General features: G+C 45.4%; 1 long non-coding RNA gene across 1 annotated transcript; it reads right to left on the reverse strand.

Annotated features, from left to right (window-relative positions):
* Positions 1-1267: 1267 nt before the first annotated feature.
* On the reverse strand, positions 1268-12639 carry LOC138760046 (uncharacterized). Its single transcript, XR_011355353.1, has 3 exons — positions 12580-12639; positions 5235-5350; positions 1268-2310 (listed from the first exon to the last, which is right to left on the reverse strand). It is a non-coding gene; the product is annotated as an uncharacterized lncRNA (long non-coding RNA).
* Positions 12640-16291: the final 3652 nt, after the last annotated feature.

A 16291-nucleotide genomic window follows, 5' to 3' on the forward strand; every position in this document is an offset into this window, starting at 1 on the left:
CATCACCATGGTGACAGAAGGAGAATTGACAAATTCTCCAAGCAGCCAGAGTTTGGTCCTGCTCGTGATATCTGGGTGTTCCTTCAAGGTCAAAAATTATCACTTTCCTTTTCTTTTTGCACCTTTGCTTACCAGGTAAAAAGTGTCTGAGAAGTACAGAGCGCACTTTCACTAGAGTTAGACAATAGACAGTAGGTGCTGGAGTAGGCCATTTGGCCCATCGAGCCAGCACCGCCTCTCATTTAGATCATGGCTGATCTTCTACTATTAGTACCCTGTCCCTATCTTCTTCCCATAGCCCTTAATTCCCCTGTCCACAAGAACCTTATCTAACTCCCTCTTGAACTTATCCCAGCCTCTACCACCCTTTGTGGCAAAGCATTCCACAGACTACATGTTTGCCGTGATGTTGTCATTTCACCAAACTATTCCAGAACAGGTAAAGCATGGACTAATTTGCCTTCTGCACAGTCAAAACTTAGCAATGCTGGAGGAACTCAGCCAGTCTTAGGCTCTTGAGAAGTATGTGGTAGCTGGGAAGGAGCTTAAGAAAGGATTTAGAGGAGCTCGAAGGGGGGCATGAGAAAGCCTTGGCATGTTGGATTAAGGAGAACCTCAAGGTGTTCCATGGGGGTGAAGAACAGAAGGATGACAAGAATGAAAGTGGGCCCTCTAATCACAGAGGCAGCTATGGCATAGGGATTACTTAAAGTGGGATGAGAGTGGAAAGAAAAAGGTTGAGAACCACTGATGTAGATGCTGCACAGCAGAGATCGAGGTGGAACCCACAGCCCTGGAGCTGTAAGGCAGCTGCTCAGTTTGCTGCAGCTGTCTTTGAAGCCCTCTGTATTATCAAGGCTGGCCGGCTCTAGCCTTCTGAACCACTCATTACACTTGCATGTTAACATGCAACATGTTAACATGTTAACTTGCGTTTGTTAAATATATATGGATCGTGGACCACAGAGAAGGTGGGATCTGGAAGGTGGTTGAGCTACAAGGAACAGATAATCCACCATTGATGTAGACAGTGATGCAATCCATCTTTCATCAGCTGGTTTGCTGCTGTCTCCAATATATTTTCTCCAGTAGGGTGGGTGGTGTGCTTTGTATCTGGGCAGTGTGCATGTCATCACTAATAGTAAACTGAGATGTAGCTATCTGAGGGTTGCAACTGGGGTCTGAGTGAGGGCTGCAAGTTCTGATTAGTGGATGTTTTACATTTTAAAATTCAAACATATCTCACGTTGATGCACGATCAATTACACAAGGACTGAAGTTACTGGAAACCGAAGGCTTTTATTAGCAAAAGATGGACAGCATCCCTTGTGTTACTGGCTCACACTGACCTGGACATTAACTGGGGGCAAGGTTGTGGCATGACAGCCTTTATGGGGGAGAAAGTGGAGGAGTCACAAGCCGGGAAGTGAGAGCAAAGTCAACCAGGAAAGGTCATGTCATTTACATACAATAGTGGTTACACCACACACAGTAATAGGCCCTTCGTGGTTTATGAGCCCATGTCATCCAATTTACACCTAATTGACCCGTGCATTTTGAACGGTGGGAGGAAACAGAGCCCCTGGGGAAAATCCAAGCAGACACATGGAGAAGACACAAATTCCTTACAGACTATGCCGGATTCAAGTGCAGGTTGTGGGCACTGTGACCGCTTGGCACTAACCGCTATGCTAACCGTGACACCTTTATTGTTTGGATGACAATAGTGTGACAGGTTCAGCAGCATGCTGCAACTGGGGGAAGTGGGATATGAAGAGTCATTGACTGACTTTGAAACAAGAGGCAAAGTTTATCTTTTAGCAGAATCGGTCCATGTTAAAGGCTGAAATGATCTGCAATGTTATGGCAAGTCTGTGAAAGTGCACTACAAAACATGACCTTCTGCATTCCAAAGGTAATCCATGTGGCGACGCGTAGGTGTGCTGAATTAAATCCAGCGAGGCCAATCGGGATTGGAGATGGAGGTGGTGGAGTAGATGTGGGATGACAGTCAATTGTGGTGGAGGGATAGAAGACACGACTCTCAAACTATGAAGCAAATTATGAAGCCAGTGCTCATTGTGGACTGCAGAACTCTTTGTCCGCAACCAAGACCAAAGAACCAGGAGATCTGACTATGAGATTTAGGTGTGAGTGAACGTGAGCTGGTTGCTTGAGTGGCATCACTGGGAGTTCTTTCTCTTTCCTCACAGTTTCCTTGTTCACTGCTCCCTGCTTGTTTGGAATCTGATAGAGCCCTTTGCAATAAAGCACATCCTGAATGCTTCCAGCTAGGCAAGGCCAGATGTTCTGTGTGAAGAAGAAAGGTGTTCCATTTAGTCCTGATCTGTGTCAAACACATCACTTACTTATCTCCTTTCTCCAATATATGCCATCAAGAATTGTTGTTTTACAGGGAGATATTATTTTACAAGCACATCAGAGAGATTAATAAGCCATCTTTTTTTAAAAGAACTTTCATGTTCCTACATTGAAAGAAGTAAGAACCCTATGAGTGGCCATTGCCCAGAATGCTATCGACTCAAGTTATCTTGCTTGAAGATGCGAGGCTGAATATTTCAGCAGTAGCAGAAAGGAAGGGGATTTCTGGTGCTCAGAACCCAGCTGGTCCTCGTTGTGCATCAGGAGCCATGCATGCAAAAGAAGACGTTCCTTGAGCAAAGCTGCTACCACTCCCCTCCTACCGCATGGGGTCTTGCCTCTTTTAGTGTGCTCATTTGCAGGACTAAGGCGGGGATGATACCTAGCTCTGGAATCCCACGGTTCTTCAACTGACCAGAGGGTGTCATTCATTGTGTTGATGGTTTCCCAGCAGCCGTTGACATTTATGTGTCCTTGGGAATAGCCCAGATACAGCACAGACCTGTTATACACCATGCTCTTATACAGCATAAATGATCTCTGTTATACAGCATGAGTGCCATGTAATACAGCACCTAGTACTCTATTGTAAAAAAGAGTGCTGTATTATATTGTACAGAGTCCTCTGTTATGTAGCACAAAAAGCTCTGTTAAACAGCATAGAGTCCCCTGTAACATAACACAATGTTATACAGCAAAGAGTGCTCAGTTATACAGCACAGGGTCCACTGTTATACAGCACTCTGTTATACAGTACAAAAATTCTGTTACACAGCACAATGCTGCTATATAGTACAGAGACCTCTGTTACACTGTACAGAGTGCTGTGTTTTGCGATTGATTTTACGTCATGTCCCATCCTAGCAAAGATGCTAAAATTATTCTTGAGTTGGCTGAGCTATAGCCTTATTCGCAATGACAGTGGGTGGTGTGGACAAGGTGCGCACAATACCCATAGGGTTTGAAGCGAGGTCTTCTTCACAACCAATAAAGCAAATTCTTGGTGCCTGCTTGAAAACTTGGTTGATGAGATATTTTGCAGGCAACTATTGCCTTGTAGCAGGTTGTGCACAAGCGCAGTGAAAGAACTGAGACAGTAGGCTGTGAGCTCGTTAAGCACAAGTGATTTACTTTGAAGTTCACGCTGTAGCCTTTAAGTCCGTCCGGAGCCCGCCACTTGTGTACCAGAACTCACACCATGCTGACATAAGCACGTACGCATACTTCCATCTTTGCCACGGCTGCTCCGCTGACCACACGTGACAAGCAGAGCTGGTTCGCTGCTGCAATTATGTGTGCTGCCACAGTCCAGGAATAATTTTTCCAAAATTATACTTTATTCATGTTACATAGTTGTGACAAATCTTTCATGACGTAGAACCATAGAATGTTACAGCACAGAGAACAGGCCATTCAGTCCCTCAATGGCCTAATCCCATTCCATAACCCTCCAGTCCTCTCCCATCCATATATCTATCCAATTTATTCTTAAAACCTATGATTGAGCCCACATTCACCACATCAGATGGCAGCTCTTTCCACACTCCTACCACTCTCTGAGTGATGAACTTCCCCCTAATGTTTCCCCCTTCAGCTGAAAACTATGACCTCTCGTATTTATCTCCCCCAATCCAAACAGAAAAAGTCTTCTCACATCCACTCTGTTCTTACCTCTCATAATCTTGTAAACTTCTATCAAGCCTCCCTTCATTCTTCTTCCTAACCTGCTTAATCTTTCCCTGTAACTCAACTCCTGAAGACCTGGCAACATCCTAATAAATCTTCTCTGCACTCTCTCAATCTTATTGACATCCTTCCCGTCGTTAGGTGCCCAGACTGCACACAATATTCCAAATTTGGCCTCACCAATGTCTTAAACAACTTCAACATAACATCCCAACTCCTGTACTCAATACTTTGATTTATAAAGGCTAAGATGCCAAAAGCTTTGTTTACAACCCTGTCCACCTGTGACGCCACTTTCAGGGAACAATGTATCTGTATTCCCAGATCTCTTTGCTCTTCCACATTCCTCAGTGCATGACCATTTACTGTGTATGTCCTACCTTGGTTTGCCCTTCCAAAATGCATCACCTCACACTTGTCTTCATTAAACTACATCTGCCATATTTTGGCCCATTCTCCCAGTTGGTCTAGATCCTTCAGCAAGCTTTGTAAATCTGCCTCACTGTCCCACTATGCCTCCTATCTTTGTGTCATCAGCAGATTTGCTGATCTAATTCACAACATTATCATCCAGATAATTAATATAGACAACAAACAACAACGGTCCTAACACAGATCCCTGAGACCCACCACTAGTCACAGGCATCCAGTCTGAGAAGCAACCATCCACTACCACTCTCTGTTTTATCCCACACAACCAATTTCAAATCAATTTACAACTTTTACCTGGGGACCTAGTGTCTTAACCTTCTGACTAACCTCCCATATGGCACCTCATCAAAGACCTTACGAAAGTCCATTTAGTCAACATCCACAGCCTTTCCTTCATCCTCCTTCTCAGTAACCTCCTCAAAAAAGTCCACAAAGCCATGTTGACTGTCCTTAATCATCCCTTGACTGTCCAAATACCATTATATCCTGTCTCTCAGAACTCCTTCCAATAATTTACTTACTACTGATGTTAGGCTCACTGGTCTATAATTACCTGGTTTATTTTTGGAACCTTTTTTAAACAACAGGACAACATGAGCTACCTTCCAATTCTCTGGTCCCTCACCCATGGCTAAGGACATTTTGAATATATCTGCCAGGGTCCCTGCAATTTCTACACTCGTCTCCCTCAAGGACCGAGGGAATATCATTTCTGGCCCAAGGGATTTACCTACCTTTATTCATTGTAAGGCAGCAAGAACCTCCTCCTCTTTAATCTCCATCTGTTCCATGGCATCTCTGTTTGTCTCCCTTCCTTCCTTATGCACTCTTCTAGTTTCCTGAGTAAATACTGATGCAAAAATACTTATTGAATACATCACTTTAATACATTCTCTAAGAATGCATCACACCACTCAAGTTTCCTACTTAAATTATGTGCCCATTAAGTATTAGGAAGGCTGTTCCATAAGATGCAGACCTTAGTGTCTGGTGGTGGCAGAATACTAGACTGTAATCCTTCCCCACAGAACCATGTAGTGCCTGCCCTGAGCTTTGGCACACCCCTCAGTACCTTGTGCTGCAGTTGCAAGCATTCACTTGGGGACAACTCTTAAAACTTCCCAGGGAGGCTGAAAAGGAGAAAGCTACTGGCCAACATCTTGACAACATTCTGGCTGCATCATTGTGTGGGACGGTAGCTGCAAAGCATCGGACCAGAAGTCAAGAGGGCTGAGAAGATCACTGGAAGAGTTGCTTAAATAGGGCTCTAAGAAATATTGAGGACCCTTCCCATCCAGCACGCAGAATCTTTGACCCACTGCCATCAGGAAGGAGGTCCAGGAGCATCAATATCAGGACTGGCAGGCTGGGAAATAGCATGCAGGTTCAGCAAGCGGTGAAGAAGGGGAATGGTATGTTGTCTTTCATTAATAGGGGATTGGAGGATAGGAGTAGAGAAGCCCTCCTGCAGTTGTACAGGGCCCTGGTGAGACCTCACCTGGAGTATTGCGTCCAGTTCTGGTCCCCATATTTAAAAAAGGACAAACTTGCTCTAGAATGCAGTGCAGATTTACGAGGTTAGTTCCCGGGATGGCAGGATTGTCATATGCGGATAGGTTACAAACACTTGGATTATATGCGATGGAGTTTAGAAGGATGAGGGGAGACATGATTGAGGTATTTAGGATTATCAAAGGGCTTGACAGGGTGAAATCAGAGCACATGTTCCCAATGATGGTAGAGACTAGGACTAGAGGGCATAGTTTAAGAATACAGGGAAGGCTATTTAATACAGAAATGAGGAGAATTTTTTTTACCCAGAGAGTTGTGGGTCTGTGGAATGCACTGCCACAGAGGGTAGTGGGGGTGGATTCATTGGATAGATTTAAGAGAGAGTTGGATAAGGCTCTTGTGGGCAGGGGAGTTAAGGGTTATGGGGATAAAGCTGGAATTGGTTATTGAAAGGGAAAGATCACCCATGATCCGATAAATAGCAATGCTGGCTTGAAGGACCAATTGGCCTACTTCAGCACCTATTGTCCATTGTCTATTGAAATAGCTTCTTCCTGGAGGCATTGAGAATGACAAACATTATCCTGTAACTGAGTAAATCTTTCCAAAATGTTTACTTTGTATTCTATCTTTATCTACATTATATTTGTGATGTGCACAAATGACTTGGGGGCGTAGATTACTTTGACACTTGGTGCCTGCCTTCTTCAGTCCTACCCACAGCTTGAGGCAGCTTCACACAAAGGTAAACATCAGGATGAGGACAATGTTGGGTACTCTTCTCCACCCATAGATTGGGAAGCCATTGGATCCATTCCAGCCAGGTTCCCTGAATAATCTGGAAAATGACTCAGGGGGAGGGGTTGCTATGGCAGAGAGCGAGGGATGGTGAAGTGCAGTGATACTGAGAGTACCTTGCACCTGAGGACTAGATTCTTGCCACTCAATGAGAAGGAACGCCATTCCCTCAGTCCCAGTTTTCTTTTAATCTTGCCTGTCCACTCCCGCCATTTAAATTAAAATGGTAACAAGGTTCTCCATCCCACCAGCCCGAGCTGCCCAATTACACCCAATTTACCTACAACCCCCACACATTTTGAAGGACTGGAGGAAACTGGAGCACCCGGAGGAAACTCATACAGACACAAAGAGAACATACAAACTTCTTACAGGCAGGTGGGATTCGAAATCGGGTCACTGGCACTGTTGCGCTGACTGCTAAGCTAACCATGTTGCCCATGGTGCCTCACTTCAGCCCTTCCGAACCAGATCCCTAATACACCTCTGGAACGGTGTCCGTCTCCATCCTGCATTCCAACCAGCTCCCCCAAGCATGTAAATTAATTCACCACATCTGTCTCATTAGTTCCATCCTGACACCTGCCTGCTCATGTGCAGATCTGAATTTCCACCAGTTGCAGCTAGCTGATGCTAACCACTGACTGACCCAAGGCTGACAGGACACTAGACTCGGATTGGCACATCCAGCTGTTTCAGGCTTGGCCACTGCATGCAAGACACGCACGATGGGGGCCTTCTCAGCATGGGCGAGTAGGGAATGCCAGAGACAATGCACTTCCTGCCAACCCTTCTGGTTTAAAGGTCATTCAGCATGATGTTATACCTCTGGTTCCTGCAAGACCTTGCAACTTTTTATTTAAACAGAGGGAAGCTGCAGGAAATCATCAGCCCTTTTTGAGCTGTTTGAACACCCCACATTGCTACTTGGTGCTTCTGAAACATGGTGGGGAAGGGGGGGAGGGGAAGGGGGCGGGGGGGGGGGGGAGCAAGCTGATTGCTTCTTGCTGTGAATAAAAACTCTGGAAAAAATATATTTTTCGTTGTTTCAGTAAATGCTTGACAGATAGGAGGGCAAGGATGTGATCCTCCCCTCTGTCCTCTAGGTTATGTGCTGCACCATGTGATTCATCTCCACAAGGTTTCCTTGGGTGGATTTCTGAGCAATGTGGATTAGTGAGGAGGAGTTTGGAATATGACACAGGATAAGGACGTCACTGAGGAATACAGGAATCCTGTCTTACTGGTATGTTGGGCCACTCCTTTGGAACTGTTTAATTAGTCCCTATCTTTATAGAACCTCAGAAAATATGAGAGGAATTGTCTTGTTGCAAGTTTAGTGTTTCTTGCGATTTCTGCTTTCAAAAGATTTCCACACCTAAAATACTTCACAATCTTAAGAACACCACCCAATGAGGCACAGAAAAAATGTTAACCAGAAACTTCCCGGTCTAGTTTCTCAGGTAGCTAGATCTGCTTTTGGTTTCCATGGGCCAGGGGTCAGGAATTTAAACAGCCCAACATTTCTTGATTCAATCCCCGTCCAATGACTCCCGTGGGAAATCCCGTGCTGTCTGTAAGGAGATTTTATGTTCTCCCTGTGTCTGATGGATTTTCCCTGGACACTCCAATTTCCTCCCACCGTTCAAAATGTACAGAGTCAAAGGTTAATTGGGTATAATTGGGCAGCTTGGGCTCGTGGGGCAGAAGGGCCTTGTACTGTGCTGTATGCCTAAATTAAAAATAAATTACATCAATCAAACAGGACAGTGTAGCATTTGGCTTGATTGTCATGACCATGCTACCAAATCATCCTCCAACCTTGTGTGTGTGTGTGTGTGTGTGTGTGTGTGTGTGTGTGTGTGTGTGTGTGTGTGTGTGTGTGTGTGTGTGTGTGTGTGTGTGTGTGTGTGTGTGTGTGTGTGTGTGTAGGTGTGGTGTTCATGTGTGTGTCCATGTGTACATGAGAGTGCATGTGTGTTCATGAATTTTTGTGTTTGTGCATGTGTGTATCCATAAGTGTGGATGTTTTTTTGTGTGTATGTGTGCATCTCTATCCTCATGCATGTGCACACTTGCATCTATGTGTGTATAAGCATGCATTTGTGTTCATGCATATTTGTGTATGTTAGTCTGTGTATGTGTGTAGTGTGTGTGTGCATGTGTGTCAGTAAGGCAATCAGCAAAGATATGCAAAGTTCCCTGGGATAGTTGGCACGGCATGCAGGATAATGATGGCTCCTTCAGGAAAACTTTGATGTATAAAATCTAAATTTCAAACCCATTAAAGCCATTTCATATAATAAGCATAAGGTGCAATAAAGTTTCACTGCATTATTTTCACCCTAGCTTGACTTAGAGCAACTTGGAATTACTCAGTTTCATCACTATGGTAAAACTTATCATAATGTCAGAAGAGACAACATGGCTTTAATCGCTAACGAGAGTTGGCAATGAGTCTCAGAGGCAGGCAAAAGCTAAGACAGGGAGAGAAATTTTAGATGAGAGTGGAATTGAGACACTCCTGACCTGGTTTCATATTCTTCTTTCTTTGGCTTGGCTTCGCGGACAAAGATTTATGGAGGGGTATGTCCACATCTGCTGCAGGCTCATTGGTGACTGACAAGTCCGATGCGGGACAGGCAGGCACGGTTGCAGCAGTTGCAAGGGAAAATTGGTTGGTTGGGGTTGGGTGTTGGGTTTTTCCTCCTTTGTCTTTTGTCAGTGAGGTGGGCTCTGCGATCTTCTTCAAAGGAGGTTGCAGCCCACCGAACTGTGTGGCGCCAAGATGCACGGTTGGAGGCGATATCAGCCCACTGGCGGTGGTCAATGTGGCAAGCACCAAGAGATTTCTTTAAGCAGTCCTTGTACCTCTTCTTTGGTGCACCTCTGTCTTGGTGGCCAGTGGAGAGCTCACCATAGAACACGATCTTGGGAAGGCGATGGTCCTCCATTCTGGAGACATGACCTACCCAGCGCAGTTGGGTCTTCAGCAGCATGGATTCGATGCTTGTGGACTCTGCCACCTTGAGTACTTCGATGTTGGTGATGAAGTCATTCCAACGAATGTTGAGGATGGAGCGGAGACAGCGCTGATGGTAAAGGACCCATGATACGGAGCCAAACAGGAGCGTGGGTATGACACCGGCTTTGTACACGCTGATCTTTGTGTGTTTCTTCAGGTGATTGTGTGATTGTTTTTTCAGACTTTAGTTGCCCATTCAGAGCCAGCTCTCCAGCGAATGACGTCCAGTTTTGCGGAAACTACCAAAATGTTTGGCCTGGAAGTCAGCCTGAAGAAAACTGAGGTCCTCCATCAGCCAGCTCCCCACCATGACTACCAGCCGCCCCCCCCCACCCACATCTCCATGGGCACACAGAACTCAAAACGGTCAACCAGTTTACCTACCTCGGCTGCACCATTTCATCTGATGCAAGGATCGACAAAGAGATAGACAACAGACTTGTCAAGGTAAATAGCGCCTTTGGAAGACTACACAAAAGAGTCTGGTTTCATATTACACCAAGGAGCAAAGTGCGGATTCTCACCCCATCCTCCTTCACACCCCACCACCCCTCTCCACCCTCTGCGGACAGGTTGTATATAGTTACAGTATCTAGACTGGGCTTACAGCGATTGGCTGAGAGCTAAGCCATGCCTACTGTTTGGGCCTTAAAGGGTTGTGTCCCTAGCCAGGTCGGATCGTTCCGGACTGGTCGGCCACCTGTGAAGAGCTCCTGTCTTTTGCTAATATAAGCCTTGGTTTGGATCAACAAGTCTTTGATTCTTTCGACGAGCTCTACATGGAGGAGCTCAGATGGTCCTGCAGTGTTCATAGGAGAAAAAGGTGCATTACTGACGTTTTGGGCCTGAACCACTCGTCAAAGTATTTGAATTTCCTACCCCATTTGAATGGTTCACTCTTTTATTTTGCACTAAGTATATTTCAAGTAACAAAGTCACCTTCATATCTTCATATCATTCTGTATCAACTCCTTGCTTGAATTCTCTTCTCTGCTGCAGGCCATCGCAGTTCTGAGGCTTTTACAAAGGTGGATAGAGTTGCTCACAGATCTGTGAATTAGCCGTTACATTATCGCTGAAACAGATATTCTATGCAGATGTTTTGGAGACAATTCGATTTTACTTTGCCAGCCATCCATCATTTGGAGAAACGGCAGCATGGTACATCAGATGTCACGCAGGCTCAGTGAACTGGGCTCAATCACCTTTTGATGGTGAAACCCTGCATTATGGCTGTCTCAGGTTAAAAAAAAAGGCCACTTTACTTTTTATGCTGATGACCTTTAAAGCAAATCCCACAGCCCCTTTATGTACAGTTGAGTTGGGAGCCGGCTTCCAAGCTGAGGGAGGCGGGGCAAGTGGTGCAGTAGTGCAGTAGTGCAGTAGCTCAGACAAAGGAAAACGGCCTATACTTGAGAATGGCGACTGAAGAGCAGGTAAGAGCGCTAGTGGAGATCAGGAAGATCTCCTGTGCAGTGTAATAGCCTCGATTAACCATATGAATTTTTAAAAAATTGGCGGCGCTCCTGGGTCGTGGGCTGACGGCGTCATCAGCCCTCCCCTTTGCAGCTGCTTTCATTTTATGGAGGAAGTGGAGCGACTACACTCCATCTTTAAGTGCAACACCCCCCCCCCACCCCCCACCAGGTGGATGGAAGCTGGAACGTATTCCAGCAGTCCAACCTTCTTGGACCTTTATGGAGGTAAGTGCAGTGATGTAAAGGCGGAGAATCTCTGTCTTGACATTCGCCTTTTTATCTCTATAAAAGGGCCTATCATCCTGCAGTTTCCATTTTTAGCCCCACCCCATCCCTTTTTCTCCTTTCCTGTCTCCTTTTCCCCCAGCTCTGCACCCTACCCCCTATCAATTCTCACCTTTCCTCTCCTGGCCTCCTATCTTTGTCCAGTGCATACTCAGCCCCCCAGCCCTTTGTCTGCTGGCCAGTGACCTTTCTTCCCTCCTACCCCCACCGTCACAATTCTGGCACCTGCTTGCTTTTTGCTCATATTTAAAACATATCAAAATGCTCGAGGAAGTCAGCAGGTCAAGACCAGCCATGTTCCTCCAGCATTTTGATGTGTTTTTACTTGCAATCACAGCCTCTGCAGAGTTTTGTGTTTCATTTCAACGCTGTCTGACTGGAGTGTGCCAATTCTCCCTGTGGACCCCCCATCTCCATGCACTTCCTCCAAGCCTTCCAGCTTCTCTCTTACATCCCAAAGAAATGCAGGTTGGTGGGCTCACTCATCAACACAATTCGCTCCTGGCGAGAGTGTGTGATTGACGGGAATTGACGAGAATGCGGGGAAATCAAAATAGTGTCAACTTAAGTGGGTGTCCGATGGCCAGCACAGAATCGATGATGGCTCAAAGGGCCTGGAGAATGTGGAAGCAAGCAAAATAATTTTACAGTAAATTAATAAGCCAACATGTGACTAAAATGGTTGAGCAGCAATTGTGTGAAAATATGGGTCAAGATTCCATTGAATCTCCTTGGCCTGTGCACATAAACCCTGTGAAAAGATTTTGACCTGATTCTAACACTGACTGCTTGACAGGAATGCAGAGAGCAGGTAGCTCAAACCACGCCTTGCTACATTCCCAGTGTGCTTGTCACTCTCCTTCCCACCGCTGTCTTCAGAATCCACCAGGAGCTTTGTGAATACTTGTAAGTAGGACACTTACGGCGTGATTAAAATCCCCAGCACATGAAACCTAAAACAGCAATTTCAGTTGCACGCACCCGCAGCCTTTTATGGGTTCACACACTTCCAGCTTCCGGACTGTCTTTATTTTCCTGCTTCCCAGCAGACTGAGTGGGATGTTTAGAGTTGCGCCGCCCCAAAGAACACAGAGCCAGGCTAGATTGTATTCCAGATACGAAGCCTGGAAACATTGGCAGCCTGTGTCCTTTGTTTCCCCACCCCACCCCCCCCCTCGCCCGCCTCAACCTGTCACCTCCTCCAGTAGCGAAGCTTGTTGCCTATTCTCTGCCCCTCACCCCTTTTAAAGTGCTTTCCTCAATGAGTGCAACACACTTTTTCTCCGCCGCAGGAGAATGGTACAGAAACCCGTGATAGGATCCAAGATTCAAGATTCCTTTGCTGCCATGTAAAAGCCTTGAATGTGTAATATTATTCAAAATTGCCTTCTGAATCAGAATTAGATTTATTGTTGCAAACATGTGTCATGAAATTTGTTGCTTTGTGACAGCAGTATTGCAAAAATGCAAGATTTATAAAATAGATAACTTCTAAATAGATAACTTTATAAAATAAGTAAATAAAGAGGCAAAAAGTGAGGTAGTATCCATTCAGAAATTTGATGGTGGAGGGGAAGAAACTGCTTTTTTAAAATAATCTTCAGGCTCTTGTTCTTCCTGTCTGATGGTTGCAGTGAGAAGAGGATATGGCCTGGGTGGTGAGGGTCCTTGATGATAGCAGCTGCTTTCTTGTGGTGCTACTTCTTAAAAATGTCCTTAATGGAGTGGAGACTAATGCCCAAGATGGGGCTGGCCGAGTTTACAACCCTCCATCAGCTGTTTCTGTCCTGTGCATTGGCGCCTCCATTCCAGGCAGAGATGCATCCACTCAAAATTCTCTCCGCGGTATACCTGTCAACATTTGCAAGTGTCCTTGGTGATATACCAAGTCTCCTCCCCTGCCGTAATTTGACAGAGTCGCCATTAGTGTCACCCAGCACGCCTTGTGTTAAGAGAGAAAGAAAAGCAAAACAGAGACCCTTCAGAGTCACCGAAGGATCAGGCCAGGATGAGCACTCTGTAAGGATGGTTGTTTCGAACAATTGTTGATACTTTTCTCTCCCAAGTATTGTTCGTTTCCAGCGCTGGAGATACGCAGACTCCTATTCGACCCGTCGGCGATCCGACCTCCAGATACAAACCTCCGACATGATCAGGAAGCCTTCAGCGCCTGAGGCTCCTTCTTGCCCTCAGCACCCTCTCGAATCCCAGTTCCAATATGTGGTTCCCATCCAGTAATATAAAACCCTATTTTCCCTGTAATTTCCCGTCCTTGGAGGGCAAATAAATAATACGTACAGCAAAATTCAATGCCACATTTTAAGAGAGCCTGGTTTGCCTTCCATGAACTTCTGTGGGCAGCACAGTCGGTGTAGTGGAGAGTGCAATGCCTTTACAGTGCCAGCGATCGGGACTGGGGTTCAAATCCCATGCTGTCTGTAAGGAGTTTGAATATTCTCCCCCATGACTGTGAAGGTTTTTCCCCGGGAGCTCCGGTTTCTTCCCACCGTTCGGAACATACCGGGGGTGTAGGTTAATTGGGTGTAAATTGGGCAGGACGAGCTCGTGGGCTGAAATGGCCTGTTACCGTGCTGTATGTCTAAAGTTAAAGTTAACTATGTCTTGAGATTGTCTAACCAATCTTTTAATTCACTTTTCACTTTCCAACACTTCTGGTATATTTTTTACTTAAATGTTGGAGGCAACTCCTTCTCACACATTTGCATGTATTAGCAAATAAATGCATTCTCTTTCTCTCTCTCTCATTTTCTCACTCAATGAAGAATTACTTGAATAAATGGTTTCTGTTCAATAAGATCTCTCAGTCCACAAACAGAGACAAAACAATGTACCCAGTACTGGGAACTATTCCAATCCTCAGTTGCAGAAGTTAGTGAATCCCTCATGCTCACTCATTACCGGCATGAGGAAAAGTGACTAGAATAAACCTGCTTTTCTGCTTTTGAGTCCGAGATGAATTGTCCTTTTGAGGTCACATCAGATTGGACCATATGGGCATCAATCTTCACTTTGGTCTGAGACATGTGAAGTCAAATGGCAGACTTTTCACAGGTAAAGTGAATAAAAATTACATGAAATCAATCAGAATGAACATCAAAAAAAAATAGTTTTCACAGCATTCACTTTTCATGAGAACTTAATCTTTGATATTCATACTGATACAAAAGCAAAATACTGCAGACGCTGAAAACGAAAGCAAAAATCTTGGAAATACTTAACAGATCAGTCCTTACTAATGATAAAAGGTCACAGATCTTCTGTCCAGATATTACATGGAGAGCGAGGCATTTTGACTTTTGTACATTTCTAGTGATCCTCAACAACTCAAACATTGAAAATGGCTAGTGCGGACCCGCGGGAAGCAAGGAGCAGAGATGCAGAGCTCCTGCAGGGGGTCCAACCATCCAGTCAACTGGCATCAGCTCTGCACAGGCTTTGAACAGCCCATTAAAGGAGCTGACAGTGGTTTTATTTTAAATCCCACAATGGCGCCTATGATTGGCAGCAGACACAAGGGGCTGCAGACTCTAGGGGAGTGGAGGACAGGCGCAGGGCACCAGAAAACTGGGAGACCATCCTCCATCTGAGAAGGAGAAGCAGAGCTACGACCCACAGGAACAGTGGCCATGGTGGCGGACCAGTGAGGGGTCTCTGCGCTTGAAAGACCGATGCGTGCGGTGGGCTGATGGTGACTTGAGGCGAGGAACCCACGTAGGCTGTAGGCTGCTGGAGACTGCTGTTGGGAGGCTGGTGCCAGGCTGTGGACTGCTGGAGACTGGTTTGAAACTGGCTGAAGGGGTACCAGGTATCGGAACCGGGATGTGAGAGGGTGTCAGAGGTTCGGATCTGGAGCTCGGATCATCAATGGTTTGGACTGGACTCTGGGTGGTGCAGAGGCTGTGGAAGCACTGAAGATGAATCTACAGACACTTGGTGACTCTGGGGCGGGGGGGGATTCTCTTTTGCTTCTCTTTCTCTCACGGTAAGATGTGCTTCAGGCAATTTCTGCCAATGGCGAATATATCTGCCCTACAATTCCATGTAATATGACAAAGTGTAATATGACACTGTTTCATTACAATGACAATAAATGGAATCTTTAATCTTGAATGTGAGTTTGAAATCCACTGTTTTAATCGTACCTCATTGACTAGTTATGTGCACGGTTTCATAACTCCAAAGGAAATGGGCCAACGACAATTTTTCTCAAGCAAAGTATTTCAGTAACAATTGGGTCTAGAGCAGTGATTCTCAACTTCCCCTTCCCACCCACATCCCATCTTAAGCAATCCCTTACTAATCACAGAGCACCGATGGCAGAGGGATTACTTAAGGTGGTATGTGAGTGGAAAGAAAAAGTTTTAAAACCACTGATCTATACAAATAAATAAAAAATGATTGTTTTGTACATGAGAGTCCAGGACCCTGTAAAATGAAATGAAAGGGCAACCTGCTCAGGAGAATGAAAAGAAACGAGAAGTATATTCAGGGAAACCAAAGCAGGAAATGTTCAGAAAAATCACAAGACTAGAAAAACTCAGCAGGTCAAACAGTATCCTTTATATTGCAAAGATAAAGAATACATCACCAACGTTTCAGGCTTGTGCTCTTCATCAAGGTCTGGAAAACTGTCGGCAGGCATCTGAATAAAAGGGCAAGGGGGGGAGGTATG

The sequence above is a fragment of the Narcine bancroftii genome, chromosome 4, assembly GCF_036971445.1.
Source record: "Narcine bancroftii isolate sNarBan1 chromosome 4, sNarBan1.hap1, whole genome shotgun sequence".
NCBI lineage: Eukaryota > Metazoa > Chordata > Chondrichthyes > Torpediniformes > Narcinidae > Narcine > Narcine bancroftii.